The sequence below is a fragment of the Stomoxys calcitrans genome, chromosome 3 (assembly GCF_963082655.1).
Source record: "Stomoxys calcitrans chromosome 3, idStoCalc2.1, whole genome shotgun sequence".
In the NCBI taxonomy this organism is placed as follows: Eukaryota; Metazoa; Arthropoda; class Insecta; order Diptera; family Muscidae; genus Stomoxys; species Stomoxys calcitrans.
Window position 1 is genome coordinate 182,344,737 of NC_081554.1, and position 21,396 is coordinate 182,366,132.

A 21,396-nucleotide genomic window follows, 5' to 3' on the forward strand; every position below is an offset into this window, starting at 1 on the left:
TAGCTGCCATATAGACTGATTTCTCGATTTAAGGTGTATGGCCCATAAAAGGCGCATTTGTTGTCTGATGTCGCCGAAATGTGCGACAGTGAGTTAAGTTAAGCCCTTCGACATATTTCTGCAATTTGGCCTAGATCGATCAAGTTTTGCATATAGCTGCCATATAGACCGATCTCTCGATTTAAGGTTTGGGGCCCATAAAAGGCGCATTTGTTGTTCGATTTCGCCGAAATTTGGGACAGTGAGTTGTGTTAGGCCCTTCAACATCTTTCTCAATTTGGCCTAGATCCGTCCAGATTTGGATATAGCTGCCATATAGACTGATCTCTCGATTTACGGTTTTGGGCAGATAAAAGGCACATTTATTGTGCGATTTCGCCGAAATTTCCGACAGTGAGTTGTGTTAGGCTCTTCAACATTTTTTTGCAACTTAGTTCAGATTTGGATATAGCTGCCATATAGACCGATATCTCAATTTAAAGTCTTGGCCCCATAAAAGGCGCATTTATAATCCGATTTGAGTGAAATTTGACACAGTAACTTATGTTAGGCTTTTCGACATCCGTGTCGTATATGGTTCAGATCTGTTTATTTTTAGATAAACCTACTAAAAAGATCAATATTTTGTTACACACAATTGAACAATGACTTGTATTGGTTTGTCCAAAAAGTAATTGCGGATTTTTCATATAGTCTGCGTTGACAATTTTTTTCACAGCTTGTGACTCTGTAATTGCATTCTTTCTTCTGTCAGTTATCAGCTGTTACTTTTAGCTTGCTTTAGAAAAAAAGTGTAAAAAAGTATATTTGGTTAAAGTTCATTCTAAGTTTTATTAAAAATGCATTTACTTTCTTTTAAAAAATCCGCAGTTACTTTTTGGGCAATCCAATACTTATTAGTATTAGCATTTTTCACCGGATTTTGACGAAAGTGGTTTACGTATATACCCGATGTGGTGGGTGGCATCCAAAGTTCGGCTCGACCGAACTTAACGCTTTTTTACTTGTTCTTCGATACCATGCGGTATTGCTTTGATACCACACGGTTTAAATACCGTTTGGAACTGAAATGAGCATGTTTGGTATCAATTCTTCTTTCGGTGTTGACACTTTATTGAAATGCGAAGATAACTTATGAGCAGTAAAGAGGGTATACCACCATCAGCATATGATATGATATTGAAGCCGTCAAGGGTGAGTGGAATAAAGGATAGGTAGATTTTACGCAAAAAAATACCAAATTTGCCCATGAACATTCCATCAAGGAATAGGGGCAAATTTCTCACATATCAATGAGTGCTGTCCAATCATGTGCTAGCTCAATGATAAGGGGTTTCCTTTTTATAGCCGAGTCCGAACGGCGTGCCGCAGTGAGACACTTCTTTGGGGAGAAATTTCAATATGGCATAGTATTGGGTTGCCCAAAAAGTAATTGCGGATTTTTCATATAGTCCGCGTTGACAAATTTTTCCACAGCTTGTGACTCTGTAATTGCATTCTTTCTTCTGTCAGTTATCAGCTGTTACTTTTAGCTTGCTTTAGAAAAAAAGTGTAAAAAAGTATATTTCATTAAAGTTCATTCTAAGTTTTATTAAAAATGCATTTACTTTCTTTTAAAAAATCCGCAATTACTTTTTGGGCAACCCAATACATCACAAATTTCGGCAGCATTTGTAAGGCATAACCAACGCTAAAAATTATTTTCTGTTATTCTCGCCAGGATTCGAGTCCAGGCATTCAGCGTCACAAGAGGGCATGCTAACCTCAGCGCTACGGTGGCCTCCATCATTAGGTAGATATTACGCAACTATGGAAATATCTCCACACATTTTGGGGAACTCTCTGTTTATCATTGTTATCATCATCATAGCGAGTAAGGCCAAATAAGGGGTTTAATAAAAAGCTTGGTCTTTCTAGGGTTAAGTATATTATAGCAAATCATTTCAATCTAACGTTCAAGAATACCATTACAGTGAAGAGTATCACAACCAGCTATGTAATAGTAAATCCAAGTACACATAATTTTATTAGCTCAATCAATGTCTTGTTTGTGTGTGTTCACTACCACCAAAAAATCCATGGATTTTCCACAAAAGCATTCTTCAATGATTGGTATTTTTTTTTAAATCAATAATAATTCAAAACTCAAACACCAATGCTTAATGCCTAGACTAAAATATACCACTGCACTTTAATGCCGAAATGTAGGTAAAGTCCATAAATGATTCATGTGCAGATAAAGAATCCAAAAACCGAAATTTTTAAGTCTGGCCTAAAGCAAACTAAGTGAATGAATTAAGCGCGCTCATTCTCAAACAATGAATAAGGCAAAAAGAAGCTTTGCCTGTATAAGTCTGTAGACTTAATGGAATCATGACTTCCACAACAACAACAACAACAAGCATATTATGCAATATTACAAAACCATTTATCGTACAACGACCACAGAGATTAAAATTAAATGAAGAAAAAACAAAAAATAATAAACGATTTTAATGCCACAATTAAGTTGGAAGACAAGATTTTTTTAAAGGTGGTCTTCTGCATACACGCACATATCCAAATGCTCATTCTTGTTTGTGTGTCTTTAAGACAACATTCGATGGCTCTGCAAACACATGTAAAAGACCAAACGTTTTCACGTCAAGGTCGATTGGTCACTCAAAGAGCAACAGCCATAGATTTGAATGACACAGCACAGTGGAGCCATAGGGTAATATCGTGAAAACAAAATTACCTGAGAGGAGATGAAAAATTTGCAAAACCAAGAAAAACGTCAGAACATACCTGCAAGTAAATAAAAAAATAAACATTAGGAACAGATAAAACAAGAAAAAAGGCATTAAGTTTGGCCGGATATATATATATGTAAACCCCCTTTCGTCACAGTCCGGTGAAAATTGGATAACTTATACATCCAAATTCGGCACGGACATTGAGTGGTCTTATAAATGCAAGTCACTGTTGAATTTTGTATTTCAAATTTCAACAAAATCGTGTAATCAATAAAGCTTTTATGAGCTTTTTTCAGAGCCTTAACCGGCATATCGGCCTATATGACACCTATATCTAAATACCGCCCGATCTGAACCATATTTGAGTCGGATGTTGGCAAGCGTAAAACTACTCACTATTTCAAACATCAGCGAAATTGGTTAAAAAATAAAGCTTTTATGGACTTCAGAACCTTTATCGGGAGATCGGTCTGTATGGCAGCTATATCTAAATATAGTCCGATCTGAACCATGTTTGGGTCCTATGTTGGGAGGCGTAAAACTACTCACTGTTTAAAATTTCAGCGAAATCGGGTAATAAATGGACCTCTTATGGGCTTCAGACCCTTTATCGACAGATCGGTCTATATGGCAGCTATATCTAAATAAAGTCCGATCTGAACCATATTTGGGTCAGATGTTGGGAGGTGTAAAACTACTCACAGTTTCAAATTTCAGCGAAATCGGTTAAAAATAAAGCTTTTACGGGCTTCAGACCCTTTATCGGCAGATTGGTCTATATGGCAGCTATATCTAAATATAGTCCGATCTGAACCATATTTGGGTCCTATGTTGGGAGGCGTGAAACTACTCACTGTTTCAAATTTCAGCGAAATCGGTTAAAAAATAAAGCTTTTATGGGCTTCAGACCCTTTATAGGCAGATCGGTCTATATGTCAGCTATATCTAAATATAGCCCGATTTGATCCATATTTAGTTCAGATTTCGGGAGGCTTAAAATAACCCACTGTTTCAAATTTCAGCGAAATCGGGTAATAAATAGAGCTTTTATCAGCAGATCGGCGAAATCGGTTAAAAAATAAAGCTTTCATGGGCTTCAGACCCTTTATCGGCAGATAGGTCTATATGGCAGCTATATCTAAATATAGTCCGATATGAACCATATAAAGATCAGATGTCAGTAGGCTTAAAATAACCCACTGTTTCAAATTTCAGCGATATCGGATAAAATATAAAGCATTTATGGGCATTAGATCCTTTATCGATAGATTGGTCTATATGGCAGCTATATCTAAATATAGTCCGATCTGAACCCTATTTAGGTCAGATGTCGGGAAGCTTTGAACTACTCACTGTTTCAAATGTCAGCGAAATCGGATAAAAAACAAAGCATTTATGGGCATTAGTCCCTTTATTGCCATATCGGTCTATATAGCAGCTATATCCAAATATGGTGCGATTTGGCGCCTTCAAGAACTTAACTAGCGTGCATCAAAAGACGTATATGTGCCAAATTTCAGCTCAATATCTCAATTTTTGAAGGCTGTAGAGTGATTACAACAGACGGACGGACAGACACACGGATATCGTTAAGTCGTCTTAGAATTTTACGACGATCCGATATATATATATACTTTGTAGGGTCGGAAATTGATATTTCGATGTGTTGCAAACGGAATGACTAAATGAATATACCCCCTATCCTACGGTGGTGGGCATAAAAATGCTCTTGGTCATGTTAAATTAAAAAAAAAAATATTTTTTTTGGATATTTTTTTAAAAATAAATAAATTAAAAGGCTTTAAGTTCTTTGGATACCCACCGCCTATATATATTAAACACCTTCCGTCACAATACATTGAAAATGCATAATTTAACAAGTAAAAGCGTGCTAAGTTTAGCCGACCCGAATCTTAATACCCTCCACCTTGGATTGCATTTGTCGAGTTCTTTTCCCGGTATCTCTTTTTAAGCCATCAAAATATTAATGAAAAAATATTGCTATGCCATTGGAGCTATATCCGATTCGGACAATAATTGAATCGAATATTGGAGAATATAGTAGAAGTCATTATTTAAAATTTCAGCCAATTAGTATAAGAATTTCGTCCTTAAGAGGCTCAAGAATAAAATAGGGAGATCGGTTTATATGGGAGCTGAATGAAGCTATAGACCGATTCAGACCATATTTGACACGTATGTTGATGGTCATGGGAGAAGCCGTTGTACAAAATTTCACCCAAATCGGATAATAATTGCGCCCTCTAAAGGCTCAAGAAGTCAAGATCCCAGATCGGTTTATATGGCAGCGTAGACAGTTTATATGGCAGCGTAGACCGTACCATTCGAACCATATTTGACACAGTTGTTAGTAGTCATATCATAACACGTCGTTCAGCCAAATCGGATAGGAATTGCGCCCTCTAGAAGCTCAAGTAGTAAAGATCCCAGATCGGTCTATATATCAGGTTTTACACCTATTTAAACAAAACTTAGCGCAGTTGTTGGAAGTCATATCTTAAAACGTCGTGCAAAATTTCGGTTAAGAATTGCGCCCTTTAGTGGCTCAAGAAGTCAAAATTTCAGGTCGGTTTATATGGCCCGTTTGTAATCCCGACCGATATTGCCCATTTATAATCCCAACCGACCTACACTAATAAGAAGTATTTGTGCAAAATTTCAAGCGGCTAGCTTTACTCCTTCGAATGTAAGCCTGCTTTCGACAGGCTGAAGGACGAAAGGACGGACATGGCTAGATCGACTTAAAATGTCATGACGATTAAGAATATATATAATTAACTAGCCGAACGGCCCCCGTTCCGCTGCGCCTTCTTTAACTCTCTAATATCTTTTGAATGGTGGGGAAACTTCGCCCTGAATGCGGACGCTGAACGCGTTCCAATCCTGGCGAAAACATCGGACAAAGCGGTGTTTATCCCCTCTTAATGTTGGCAGCATTTGCGACGTACAATGCCATGCATGGTCATTTAAAAAAGGTCCCTTATCATTGAGTTTTTAATTTGAGCCCCATATTGCCATGGCCGGTAAATATGAACCGTTTGAAGGGTATTTTGGGGCTGGGGCGCTGGGTACTTGGACCCAAATTTTAATACCATATTCGTTTTAAGGCCTCCAATACCTTTCATTTGATACCCCTTTTGGGCCCATCGGACCAATTTCGGATATGGGTTGCGTTTTTGGGATAAGGGGAAGGGTCCGCCTCCTCCCGATATCTAAAAATGATATAGACTATGTTTCCTTCCAGAAAAAACGTAAACAATCTATGAGAATTTTAAGAAAATCGCTTCAGTCAAGTTTCATATAGTCATAATGGGTCTAATGGCGTTTTTGAGGGGTGGCGTGACCCCTTATACGTCGATCTGATTTTGTATGCCAGATTTGAAATCTACTTCCGAATACCTTTCATTTGAGCCCCATATTGAAATGAACGTCCAATATGTCTGTTTGGGGGAGTTTTGGGTTGGGCGGTCCGATGGGTACTTAGACTCCAATTTTAATACCATGTTCATATTCTACTCTCCAGTACCTTTCATTTGATACCTATATAGTCCCGATCGGTCTACTTTTGATTTTGGGTTCTGTTTTTGGCATAAGGGGGAGGGTCCGTCCCCCTTCCGATACGGAAAAATTATATAGCCTATGTTTCCTTCCAGACCAACCTACACAATATGCGAAATTTTCGAGAAAATCGGTTATGCAGCTTTACAGTCTATACGGAACAAACAAATCGAGTCCCATATATCCGTGATTGTGTAATGTGTCCATTTTGGGCGTTTTTGTGGGGGTGGGGTGATCCCCTATACTTCGACATGTTTGTTTGTTACTTCCGCATACTTTTCATTTGGGTGGTGTTTTGGGGTAACGGGGGAGGGTCCGTCCACTTCCGTTATCAATAAATTATAAAGCCCATTAGTACTTCCTGATCATATTCGTAATCTACTCCCGAATACCTTTCATTTGAGTCCCATATTGTCATGATCGTAAAACAAACCTATCGTAAAACAAACCTATTTTTAAGAGTAGGTACCCCCGGATACCTGGACCCAACTTTTATTATGAAATTCGTACTCTACTCTTGAATACCTTTCATTTGAATCCCATATTGTCGCGATCGGTCCACTTTTAGTTTTGCGTAGTACTTTTGGGGTAAGGGGAAGGGTCCGCCCCTCTCCCGATATCAAAAAATAATATATAGCTTATGTTTCCTTCCAGATCAACCTACGCAATTTGTGAAAATTTCAAGGTAATAAACAAACCGGTAAACAAACACAAATTGATTTTTATATATAAGATGGGGTCTTAGACGAATATTTCCTGGAGTTACAAACAGAACGACGAAATTAGTATATCCCTATCCTATGGTGGAGGATATAAAAAAACTTAATGGTGACTTTTTAATAGGTAGTCGAATAGCCTTTTATACACAACTACCCCATGGTGACCAATGTTATAGGCGTGAGTTTAATATTAACATTTTAATTAGCGCCATCTACTGGATGTTTTCAATTGGATTCAGAAAAAAGCCAGTAGATGGCGCTAATTTGTAGAAACCAACATTAACAGAGAGAAAGAACAGAGTGACCAAAATATATGGCATTTATCCTTGTTATGACAACCTTTCGGTCCTTCGAATACAGAAAAATAAAATATAGGAATTTCGTTGCGGTTGTTTGCTTAATGTAATTTTTAAAAACACCATATCCCGGAGATGGATGGGGCGATTTAAGCGAAATTCTGTTTGCACACTTACAGTAACCTTAAAACAAAAATTTGGTATCAAAATCTGGGGTGGGGTGTCTAGGAGGGTCGTCCACCCCCCAAAACCCTCCAAATGGATTTATAGACCAATCACTACAATATGGGTATCAAATTAAAGGTATTTGAGAGTAGAAAACGAATATGACAATCAATTGTGGGACTTAGTGTTAAGTGGGTCAAAAAAATCCTCAAATTGGACATATTTACCGACCATGGCAATATGGATCTTAAATGAAAGGTCTTTGAGAGCAGAAAACGAAATTCAGTTTCACTTTTGGAACCAAGTCTCTGGGGGTCCATCACAATCCCAAACAGAACTTTTACAATGTGGGGTTCAAATAAGAGGTATTTGAGAGTAGAAAAATCCACAGGAAAATTGTAATACATTTTCAATTGAAATTAGCCGGAAATTTCCAAATTTAGAACACTCCTCTTCAACATAGCATTATTGGGCGCAGCGGAGGGGGCTCAGCTAGATCATATATAAATAGAATTTTTTTTCAAAATTTTTATTCACTTTTTTCAAAGTTATGTCATTATTTTATATCTACAAAAATTTAAATGACAAATGTGGCATGATAAGGCATTTTTCTACTCATTTTAGCTTTTTGCATATTAGTAAAAGTTAAACAAATAAAAAATTTTTACAATTGAATAATTAGCGAAATATTCGTTTGCAACCTTAACGACTTTTTATACTACGGCAAAGTATGAAAGAAAGTACGCAAATTTACTTTTTTTATTTTAAAATTAAAATTATTTGCCTAAATGATATGAACAACAAATATTTGTTTCTATCCAAAGGTTGGCATAGTACCGTCACTATGGATGGGATTACTGTTTTATGGTTTTATTTTTGGTTTGAATATTCAATGGCGTTTTTTCGCGCTTGTTTAATTAAAAGATTTAAAGACATTCATTTTGCGAAATAATTGCAGCATCATAATTATAATATGAGGCAAACAGTCGTCAAACGGACAGACAGCCAAACGCATGAACGGACGACAGACAGTTGGGCAAAACAGTTGCTTGACTTTAACGCGTAAAAATAAAATAAATGTTCGCATGTGTATAGAGAAATATCTCAGATAGACAGACCGGCAGACAAAAAGACAGATAGTCAAACAATGAAAGAGATTAAAAGCCACTTTGACTGGAATTGAAACTGAAACTGATCTCATGCCTAGAGATGGCCAAACAACCGTCTGAAAGGCAGACCTACAGCGTTAGCGCCATTAGCATTCAAACATTTGCGACTGTCGTGCCAAAGAAACCGGCATTTATTCATGAAAAAAAAACAAAAATCGACAAAAATCCGTCAAGCTTATGCGAATAGTGTTAACATTTTGTTTTGGTTTTGTTGATTTTATCCCAATGGTTTTCATCAAATGGAGGGAAGACAAAATTATCATAAATTATTTGATGCTCTTATTCGCAACATCGAAAACCAAACCACCCATCATCAAATCAAGTCGTTCATTGTAAGCGGTTTTTAAGGTTATACATGGCCCAAATCTACCTCAGCAAGTGTCGAAGACATATGTATGGATGGATGAATGCTTAACCTAGAGCCGAGAGTCTGTTAATGAAGAGTCTTGAGTATCGACCATGCTTTAAATTACATGCATTACCGACATTCATAGGTACACCGTAAAAAAAGGGGAGGGGAAAAAAGCAACAAAAAAAAACCTTTTGACAAAATTTTCTATAGAAATAAAATTGAGAGAACATTTTTATAGAAATAAAATTGCATACCAAAGAACTTACAAAAGATAGGCAAGTGTGTGATGTTTTCACAACACTCTGACTGGCATGATGGATCGTGGTTTCTGATACGCTATGTGTCTCAACATATTTGTCGAATTGATGGAAAGGTGCTCTACATACTCAACGACTATTGATTACTGTGAAGGGCACGCTCAATAAGTCCCCCAAGTCTCCTTAGCGCAGTAAGAGAGAAGAAAGCCTTATTTTCTACTTTTTCGATACAAACTGGTCAATGGTCAATGTGGCCAAAGCACAAAAAACACTTGCAGTGACATTCAATGAATGTTCAAGTACACAAAAAAAGAGTTTGGCAATGTTCATGTTTTAGTGACATAACAGTCTGACGAGGCCCCTGGTAAGACCGAAATCGAGAAGACTGTGCTTGACCAATACCTTTGCAATAGTCGCTAAAGGGCACGCTCAATAAGTCCTCCAAGTCTCCTTAGCGCTGTAAGAGAGAAGAAAGCCTTATTTTCTACTTTTTCGATACAAACTGGTCAATGTGGCCTAAGCACAAAAAGCACTTGCAGTGACATTCAATGAATGTTCAAGTACACAAAAAAAGAGTTTGGCAATGTTCATGTTTTAGTCACATAACAGTCTGACGAGGCCCCTGGTAAGGCCGAAATCGAGAAGACTGTGCTTGACCAATACCTTTGGTCATATCATTTGCCTTAAAAGCCATTGGTATAATAAAATAAAATATTGGCAACATTTTCTATAAAAATAAAATATTGGCCAAATCTATATATATAAATGAATTTGTGTTTGTTTGTATGTTTGTTTGTTTGTTTGTTTGCTTGTTTTTTTGCTTGTTTGTGGGTTTGTAAATTTGTTTGTTCCGTATAGACTCAAAAACGGTTAAACCGATTTCTTTGAAATTTTCACAGATTGTGGGGAGTGGTCCGGAAGGAGCAATAGGCTATATAATTTTTTGATATCGCATTGGGGGCGGACCCTCCCCCTTACCCCAAAAGTACCAGCCAAAAAAAATAAAGTGGACCGATTGTGACAATATGGGGCTTAAATGAAAAGTATTCAAGAATAGAGTACGATTTCCATATTAAAAATTGAGTCCAAGTAATTGGGGGGCCGCCCCGACCCCAAAAAAACCCCCATAATAGGATTATTGGACGATAATGACAAAATGGGAATCGAATGAAAGGTATTCGGGAGGAGATTACGAATGTGTTCCGGAAGGAGCAATAGGCTATATAAGTTTTTGATATCGCAAGGGGGGCGGACCCTCCTACTTACCCCAAAAGTACCAGCCAAAACAAAAATTGGACCGATTGGGAAAATATGGGGCTTAAATGAAAAGTATTCAAGAATAGAGTACGATTTCCATATTAAAAATTGAGTCCAAGTAATTGGGGGGCCGCCCCGACCCCAAAACCCCCCATAATAGAATTATTGGACGATAACGACAAAATGGGAATCGAATGAAAGGTATTCGGGAGGAGATTACGAATGTGGTCCGGAAGGAGCAATAGGCTATATAATTTTTTGATAACGCATTGGGGGCGGACCCTCCCCCTTACCCCAAAAGTACCAGCCAAAAAAAAAGTGGACCGATAGGGACAATATGGGTATCAAATGAAAGATATTGGAGAGAAGAAAGCGAATGTGGTATAAAAATTTGGGTTCAAGTATCCAAGGGGTAGCCCAAGCCCGAAAACTGCTCAAAATAGACATTTTGGACGTATATATCAATATAGGACTCAAATGAAAGGTATTCGGGAGTAGACTACGAATATGACATAAAAAACGAGGTCCAATCAATTGATAGTCGCCCTATCCCCGATAAGCTCCCAAAATGGGATTACTACTCAATCATAGCTTGATGAAACTCAAATGATAGGCATTTGACATTAAACTTTGTGTCCAAGAACCTAGGAGGCTGCATACACCAATCATGACAATATGAGGTTAAATTAAAGGTATAAGGTTGTGTACTGCGAATCTGATATCATTATTCTGTTCATATATCTAGCGGACCACCTCACCCCACAACAGTCGATCAATTATAATGACCGAACGGGACACTGTGTGATTTAATTAATGTGTAGGCCGCCATAGCCCCGATATTATAATATTCAGCGTGAAAGCAGGAGTTGCAAACTTTAACGATAAGATTGCAACCATTTTCAGCTCACCGATAGACGAGACCAAGCGAGGTGTTGCTGGGCAACACTTTTTCAGCGAAATCTGACAACAAATACGCCGTTTATGGGCCCAAAACCTTAAATCGAGAGATCATTCTATATGGCAGATATATTCAAATCTGGACCGATCTGGGCCAAAATGAAGAAGGAAGTCGAAGAGCCTAACTAAACACACTGTCTCAAATTTTCGGCGACATCGGACAATAAATGCGCCTTTTTATGGACACAAAACCTAAAACTGAGATGCCGGTCTATATGGAAGCTATATCTAAATCTGGACCGATCTGTGTCATATCGCAAAAGTAAGTCAAGGGGCTTAACTTAACTCACTGTACCAAATTTCGGCGACATCGGACAATAAATGCGCAATTCATGGGCCCAAAACCTTAAATCGAGAAATCGGTCTATATGGCAGCTATATCCAAATCTGTACCGATCTGAGTCAAATTGAAGAAAGATGTCGAAGGGCCTAAGATTTCACAAATTTCATCAAAATCGGATAATAAATGTGGTTTTTATGGGTCTGAGAACCTAAATCGGAGGATCGGTCTATATGGCAGCTATAACCAAATCTGAACCGATCTAGGCCAAATTAACGAAGGAAGTCCAAGGACCTACCACAACTCACTGTCCCAAATTTTAGCAAAATCGGGCCTAAGACCCTAAATCGGAGGATCGGTCTAAATGGCAGCTATATCCAAATCTGAACCGATCTGGGCTAAATTGACGAAGGATGTCGAAGGGCCTAACACAACTCACTATCCCAAAATTTCATCAAAATCGGATAATAAATGTGGCTTTTATGGGCCTAAGACCCTAAATCGGAGGATCGGTCTACATAGCAGCTATAACCAAATCTGAACCGATCTAGGTCAAATTAACGAAGGAAGTCGAAGGGTCTTACACAACTCCCTGTCCCAAATTTTAGCAAAATCGGATAATAAACGTGGCTTTTATGGGTCTAAAACTATGTATATCTATGTCAAGATATAGTCCGATATAGCCCATCTTCGAACTTAATCTGCATATGGACAAAAAAAGAATCTATGCAAAGTTTCAGCTCAATATCTCTATTTTGAAAGACTGTAGCGTGATTTCAACAGACAGACGGACGGACATGTCTAGATCGTCTTAGGTTTTTACGTTGATCAAGAATATATAAACTTTATATGGCCGGAAATGCTTATTTCGATGTGTTGCAAACGGAATGGCAAAGTGAATATATCCCCATCCTTCGGTGGTGGGTATAAAAACAAGTAAAATCGTGCTAAGTTCGGCCGGCCCGAATCTTATATACCCTCCACCATAGATCGCATCTATCGAGTTCTTTTCACGGTATCTCTTTTAGGAAGATATAGCTGCCATATTAGGTTACGCACCGATTTGAACCATACTTAGCACAGTTTTTGGAAGTCATAATAAAACACTTCATGCTAATTTCAGACAAATCGGATAGGAATTACGCCCTCTAGTGTTTCAAGAATTCAAGATCCCAGATCGATTAATATGGCAGCTATATCAGTTTATTTACCTATTTGAACTATACTTAGCACAGTTTTGGAAGTTTTTGGTTTATATAGCAGCTACATCAGGTTATGGACCGATTTGAACCAAACTTAGCACAGTGGTTGGAAGTCATTACGAGACACGTCATGCAAATCGGATAACAATTGCGCCCTCTAGAGGCTCAAGCAGTAAATTTTAGCAAATTTTCTACAGAGGCTACCGTAGCGCAGAGGTTTGCATGTTCGTCTATGACTTCCAACGTCTGGGTTCAAATTCTGGCATGAACATTAGTAAATTTTTTAGAGGTGGTTATTTTATTACAAATGCTGGCCATATTTGTGAGGTGTCCTGCCATGTTAAAACTGGTCTACCAAGTGGCGTCGCAATGCGGCACGCCGCTCGGACTTGGCATTAAAAAGTAGTCCCCTTATCATTGAGCTTAAAAATTAATCGGACTGCACTTATGGGTATGAGAGAGGTATCTCCTGTTCCTTAATGAAATGTTCAGGGGAAATGTAGTAGTGGTAGTAGAAAATATTACCAATTTTTCTATAGGAACTACATTTTGACAATATTTTCTCCAAAATTTTGAAAAATTTCTACACAAATAAAAATTGACAAAAATTGCTATGGAAATATTTTTTTTAAACTTTTTTCTCTCTGTGCATCAAAAAGTTTGTTTGTTTATTGTCATTGGGCAAATTATCATAACGCAACTTCAATATGGGTTAATATCTCTAAAAGGTTGGTCGTTAATCATTCATCCAAAGTCAGCCGCTAACAACGTGGTGGCTTTAATAGCGGCACTTTTTACAAGAAACAGAAAAAAACCATTTAAAAAAAGGTGAATGGTGGGAAGATTTTCTGAAATGGTTAAATGATAAAAAAAAATAAAAAGGTCAAATAAAAATACCTGATAATGAGCATCAATTTTAGAAATATAAAAATAATTAAAAGTTAAATTTACTCAAATACTAAAAAGATAAAGAAATCAAATGGAATAAAATACATATTAGTAGTAAGCCAGACACAGGTAAAAGCAAAGCTAAGTGTTAAGTTAGGTCGCGACGAATCTTGGGTACTCATCACCATGGATTCCGCTGAAAATTTAAAATTATTTACTCAGTTTGTATTTAAATTAATTTGTAACTAACAAATCGGAAACTGATTGAGGCTTCAATAGGGGCTTCTCAAGCATTCATATCGAGGTATCGGTATGAAATTGGGCCTATATCAGTTATAGGCCGATTTATACTTGACACTAATGTTGGAAGTCCTTGGGCCAAATTTTAGCCAAAACGGATGAAAATTGAGGCTGCCAGGGGCTTAAGAAGTTGAATGCAAGGATTGGTTTATGGTGGGGCTATATCAGTTGATAGACTGATTCGGGTCATACGCGGCACGTATATTGGAAGTCAGAAAAGAAGTTCTTGAGCCACATTTCAGCCAAATCGGATAAAAGTTGAGGCCTGCAGGGGTTCAAGAAGTCAAAACTAGGGATCGGTTTATATTGTGGCTATATCAGTTTACAGACCGATTCGGATCATACTCAGCATGGTTGCTGGAAGTTAGAATAGAAGTCTGTAACGTGACAAATTAAACGCCCACCAACAGTTCCTGATCAACTATAAATCGCCTGCCGTCGGTAATCGCACCGACCCAAAGCACCAAGGGGGCCTTGAATTTGCGAAGGTCTCACCGTCGAGACTACACCAATCAAGCCCTCCTAAACGCCCACCAAAAGATCCCCATCAACTATAAATGGACTGCCGTCGGTAACTGCACCGATCAAAATTACCAAGCGGGCCTTGAAATTGTGAAGGCCTCACCGTCGATATTACACCAACCGTGACCGTCTTAATATCCACCAAAAGTTACCGATCAACTATAAATCGACTGCCGTTGGTAACCACACCGACCAAAAGCAAAACAAAAGTCCTCAACATGTTCTAGAACACTCTGAACCTATCGAAGGCATTCGAAACGGTCAACCATGCCAAACTGTTTGAGGACATCGCCAATACGTCCCTCCAGCCAGGCCTGAAACGCTGGGTCGCGAATTATCTGTGTGGTTGCCAGTCATTTGTGAAATTTAGGGATAAGAAGTCGAAGCACCGTAGAGTGAAACAGGGCGTTCCCCAAGGCGGGGTGATATCTCCGGCACTGTTTAACCTCTACCTATCCTCCATTCCAACCTCTGCAGACGGCATAGAAATCGTATCATATGCGGACGATTGATCGGTCATGGCGTCAGGCCCCCACCTATCGTTGACATCTGGGATAGGTTGAACGTCGATCTCAATGAACTTGATTCATATTTCGCTGCAAGAGATCTGAAGATATCTGCAACCAAATCTTCAGCCACATTGTACGCTACAAATACGCGTGAGATGAATACTGAGCTGAGCAATAAAATCAAAAATAGAACCAAAGTCCTCAAGTCAATAGCCGGCAGCACTTGGGATACTGACAAAGAAACCTTGTTGACCACGTACAAAGCAATTGGCCGGTCTGTGATAAGTTATGCAGCGCCAGGGTGGTGTCGTTAGCTCTGTGACACGCAGTGGAATACCACACAGATCAATCAGAATCCCGCCCTTCGAACTGCGACGTGATGTCTTTTCAGTTCTCATGTGGACCACCTCCATCAGGAGACAAAGATCCTACCAGTGCGAAGACATAAGTAAATGCAATAACTTTTGTGCTGTTATCGCAGAGACCATACAAATCATGATCTTGTGGATAGGTATCCCCCGCCCAGAAGCCTTAAGGTAGATCTACATGATCTACAGCGTGAGGTTCAGAGCTACAGTAATAAGGGGGCCTTGAATTTGCGAAGGCCTCTCCGTCGAGCTAAAATATCTTAAAAGTGCAAAATATCTTAAAAGTTATGGTATGGTCCCCCCTACCATAGAACAGGGGTATACTTAATTCGTCATTCGAAATATTGATCTGAGACCCAACAAAATATACGTACTCCTGATCGTCTTCAAATTCTAAGCCAATTTAGACATGTCCGTCTGTCTGTCTGTCGAAAGCACGCTCACTTTCTAAAGGGTGAAGCTATGCGCTTGAAATTCTGCACAAATACTTTTTATTAATGTACGTCGGTTGGGATTGTAAATGGGCTAAATCGCTCCATATTTTGGTGTTTTTTTTTTTTTTTTTAACTAACGTACCAATTTGGTCCATCGGTCCATAACCTCATATAGCTTCCATATAAACCGATCAACCAATTTAACTTCTTGAGCTTTTAGAGGTCGCAAATACCACCCGATTTAATTTAAATTTTGTACATGGTATTTTGATTTGACAGCTGTGCGAAGTATGGTTTATATCGAGCCATAACCTGATATAGCTGCCATATAAACTGATCTCCCGATTTTACTTCTTGACCTTCTAAAGGACGCATTTCTTATCCGATTAGTCTGCAATTTTGCACATTGTGTTTTGGAATGACTTCCAACAACTGTACCTAAGCATGGTTCAGATCGATTCATTACCTTATATAGCTGCTAAATAAACCGATATCGGATCTTAACTTCTTGGGCCTCTAGAGGACACATAAGGATAGAATAGGACTTCCGTTTATGCTGAAATTTTGCAGGTGCTGATTTTGTTTTCTTCTTACTACCATAACGATATGGTCTATCGGTCCATAACCTGATATAGCTTTCATATAAACTGATTTCCCGATTTTACTTCTAGAGCTTCTAAAGGGCGCAATTCCTTACCGATTTGTTTGAAATTTTGTACATGGTGTTTTGGTATGACATTAAACAGCTGTACCAAGTATAGTTCAAATCGGTTGATTACCCGATATAGCTGTCATATAAATCGATCTCCCTATTTGACTTCTTGAGCCTCTAAAAGTCGCAATTCTAATCCGATTTGTCTAAAATTTTGGAAGTGGTATTTTTCTATGACTTCTAACAACCATGACAAGTACGGTCCAATCGGTCTTTAAATAAAAAGTCATTCAGAGAACTTGTTACCATAGTGGAGGGTACATAGGATTTGGCCCGCCCGAATTTAAAGCGCTTTTACTTGTTTGGTTTTATTCATTACTAATAGTTATCTTTATAGCTCCTAACTCAATCATTTTTCCCCGTAGCCAATTATTTACAAGGGCCAAAGATTGATTGATGGGGAATCGCTAATCATATCAGCAGTGATGGTAACAGCGATTTTTTGTGACTGGAGATTGGTAACAGGTACAAACAAAAAAAAGACCTAAATGACTATAAATATGTTTAAAATATTTCATATTCAAGGCCATGTTTGCTAAATTTTAATTTATAGCCACCATACATAATTATTTTCTTAAATATGAAAAATGGTAAAAAAAAGATGATTGATGAAGTTGTCAAACATAAGTGGTGGGATCATGAAATATGTCTGACAACTTAAAGATGTATTCCCTGTGGTAAGTACCAAAACATTAAGTGCGTCATTCTTGAAGTGGCTGTAATAATTTTCAAGGGTAAATATTAACACTTAAAGAAATTTTTCAATTTTAAAGAATATTTTGGTCAACAATTTCATTTAAAAAGCATTAAGATCGGAGGGGTCGAACTTTGGATATCCGCCACCTAGGATGTATAATCCGGTGAAAAATGCACCATTAAAGAATTCATAGCACCTACATCAAAATAAGGTCCGTACCATATTCGGTACGGACGTGGAAGGGCCTAACATAGCTCACTGTGTCAAATTTCAGTGAAATCGGGTACTAAATGGGTTTTTGTGGGCTTAAGACCTTAAAAGGTAAGATCAGTGCAACATGCAAAAAAAAAACCGACATAGACCATATACGGCACAGATTTTCAGCGGCCTAACCCAACTCACTATTCCATACTTGGGCAAAAAAATGGGACTTTAATCAATCTAACACCTTAAATGGGGAGATTGAGACGTTGGATAAGAAATGCTATGCTACTGGAGCTGTCAGATTATGGACCAATCTATATTTTGCACATATGTTTAAGGTCATAGAAGAAGTCGTACACATCCGAAAATAATTACTAATCCATGATCGTACAATCGTCCGCATATGATACGATCTCAATGTCGCACATTTAGAAACCATTTTAGCCCGCAGGGGTATTTTGGGGATTTTTGTAAAAAAAAATCCCCAAAATACCTATGCTACTGGAGCTGTCAGATTATGGACCAATCTATATTTTGCACGTATGTTTAAGGTCATAGAAGAAGTCGTACACATCGGAAAATAATTACGGCCAATTGGTTAATCCATGATCATACAATCGTCTGCATATGATACGATTTCAATGTCGCACATTTAGAAACCATTTTAGCCCGCAGGGGTATTTTGGGGATTTTTGTAAAAAAAAAACCGGTAAGAAGTTATTTTTGGTGTTTTAAGGACACCTTTATTTGAAAAAATTAAAAACAAGCACTAAGATATCTTCATTCGTTTTTTTTTTCTTTTTTAGACATTTTTGAGAAATTTGAAAATTGGACCAAAAATGAATATTTGGCAGCTTCAAAAATTTTTTTAAATACCGTGGTGACCAACTTTAGGGGCCTGCCAAGAGGCGCTCGGACCACTAACGGTCTTGAAATTTTGTTAACACCTTACCTCTAACCAATTCAAATTTCAAAGAGATATGTCTACCCGTTCTCACATGGCATATTTTTTACCAGTTTTTTTCGATTTTCTTCCACTGTGTGTCGTCTGGAATGGGTGGAATGGAAGATAGGCAAAGGTTAAACTGTGCCGGAGATATCACCCCACCTTGGGGAACTCCCTGTTTTACTCTACTTCATATCTCTAAATTCCACAAACTGGCGAACACACAGATAATTCGTAGCCCAGCGTTTCAGGCCTTGCTGGAGGGACGTCTTGGAAATGTCCTCAAATAATCGGGCATGGCTGACCATGTGGAATACCTTCGATAGTTCCAGTGCCACGTAGACCGTCCTATCGCATCGATTGGGCTGAAGGAAGTCATGGGCAGTCGTTGTGCTATGCAGTCTCCGAAATCCATGCTGATGTTCGGCGAATAGAAATTCTCCAACGAGGCTCGGGAGGAGGTATCCTGATGAGAAAAGGTAATTCGGTCTGTACGACTCGACTTGCTCGGGTCCTTTCCAGGTTTCAGTAGCGGGATAAATTTGCCCATCTTTCACACATCGGGTACTATAAGAGAGTGCTCAATGACAGTAGTGAGGTACTCAACTCCAGATAGATCTAGATTCTTTAGCAATAATGTTAAGAATCCACGACATGTAGCCACGACAGTCATGTAGACGAAAGTAGAGCAATAAAATTGACGAGCAAGTTCAGACGGAAATGTTTGCTTAGATAACACTCTTTGGTTAGCTAAAACAGCAGTCATGTCTGCTTTCCCATTTTCAACCGACAAAAACTGTTGGTTGCTATTATGTGGACAAAAGTAAAGCAATAAAATTGACGAGCAAGTTCAGACGGAAATGTTTGCTTAGATAACACTCATAGGTTTGCTAAAACAGCAGTCATGTCTGCTTTCCCATTTTCAACCGACAAAAACTGTTGGTTGCTATTCTAAATAATTAATTTCGTTGAGTGTAAGTTAAAATGCTATTAACAGGTTATTGTATTTATAATTATAACGCAAAGATCTACACACGTTAGTAATAAAGAATAGTCTTCAAAAAAAAAAAACTAAAAAAAAAAACAAACATGCGCCAATAGATGTAGAAACCTGACAAATTAACCGCAAATTAGGTTCAAAATACAGTTTTGGGAAAAATTAATCAAAGTGAAAGAGTGAGATATTGAGACAGCCTCGGATGGGTAAAGGCATGCAGAAACCTGAAAACACACATTGGGTCATCATTGGGTCCAGATTTTACTCAAATTGTTACAAAATTTTATTTTGTCAATATTTTATTTGTATAGAAATTTATGTCATAATTTTATTTCTATAGAAAATTTTGTCATAATTTTATTTCTATAGAAAATTGTGTCAAAATTTTATTTTTATAGAAAATTTTGTCCCAAAATTCTTGATCCCAAAATTTAAACCCAGTTTCGTACCTACCTCCCAAATACCGTTCATTTGATTCCCACATTGTCATGATTAATCGCACATTTCCCTTTCGGGGATGTTATGGAACATGAGACGGTCATGTATTAATTTATAGGATGGGGATGTATTAGATTCGTCATTCTATTTGTAACAAATTAAAATATTGTTCTGAAACCCAACAAAGTATATTGGGTTGCCCAAAAAATAATTGCGGATTTTTTAAAAGAAAGTAAATGCATTTTTAATAAAACTTAGAATGATCTTTAATTAAATATAATTTTTTTACACTTCTTTCTAAAGCAAGCTAAAAGTAACAGCTGATAACTGACAGAAGAAAGAATGCAATTACAGAGTCACAAGCTGTGAAAAAATTTGTCAACGCCGACTATATGAAAAATCCGCAATTACTTTTTGGGCAACCCAATATATATTCTTGATCGTCTTGATATTCTAAGTCGATTAAGCCATGTCCGTCGCCTTCCTTCCGTCTGTCGAAAGGACGATAACTTGCAAGGAATAAAGATAGACGCTAGAAATTTTGCACGAATACTTCCTATTAGTGTAGGTCGGTTGGGATAGTAAATGGGCTATATCGGTCCATATTTTGATATTGCTGCCATATAAATCGATTCGTCTGAAATTTTGCATAAGTTTGTTCCAACAACTGTGCTAAGAATGGTCAAAATCAGTTTATAACCTAATATCGCTCCCATATAAACCGATCTCGGATCTTGACTCCTTGAGCCGCTAGAGGGCCTAATTATTGGGTTGCCCAAAAAGTAATTGCGGATTTCTCATATAGTCGGCGTTGAAAATTTTTTCAACGGCTTGTGACTCTGTAATTGCATTCTTTCTTCTGTCAGTTATCAGCTGTTACTTTTAGCTTGCTTTAGAAAAAAAGTGTAAAAAAAGTATATTTGATTAAAGTTTATTCTAAGTTTTATTAAAAATACATTTACTTTCTTTTAAAAAATCCGCAATTACTTTTTGGGCAATCCAATATTATCCGATTTGTTTGAAATTTAGCAGGAAGTTTTCTATTACCTTTTTTTACCTACAAGGACTATGGTGAAGGGTGTAAAAGATTCGGCTTGGGCGAACTTAGCACGATTTTACTTGTTGGTTTTATTTTCTCACATTAAGTCTAACCTTTCAGTGTTAGACCTTTTTAAGTTGAAGGTATTATTAAGAGACATATGATTGATCTTTACTAAAGCCTTAATTTCGTTTCAGGCTTAATGGACCCGGAATCAGTTTAAGGGAGAACGAAAGTTCGCCAGGCCCCCAACCTCAATAAAACAATTATCCAAGTTTTTTTCACAAATAATTCTACAATGAAAACCAATTAATTGTAGATTTCTACCATAAGGTCAAGCATGATGAAATAAAAATCTGTTCATAGTTATTAAG

General features: G+C 37.8%; 1 protein-coding gene across 4 annotated transcripts in view; it reads right to left on the reverse strand.

Annotated features, from left to right (window-relative positions):
• LOC106085838 (neuroguidin) overlaps positions 1-21,396 on the reverse strand; it is a 290,224-nt gene that overhangs the window by 135,938 nt on the left and 132,890 nt on the right. Inside the window, exon 1 of one of the 4 annotated variants that reach the window (XM_059365988.1) lies at positions 2,738-2,768. The exons of the other annotated variants lie outside the window; for them this stretch is intronic. The gene's annotated coding sequence lies outside the window, so the exon portion shown is untranslated. Of the gene's footprint in view, positions 1-2,737; positions 2,769-21,396 lie in introns of those variants that run through there. 4 annotated transcript variants of the gene reach the window in all.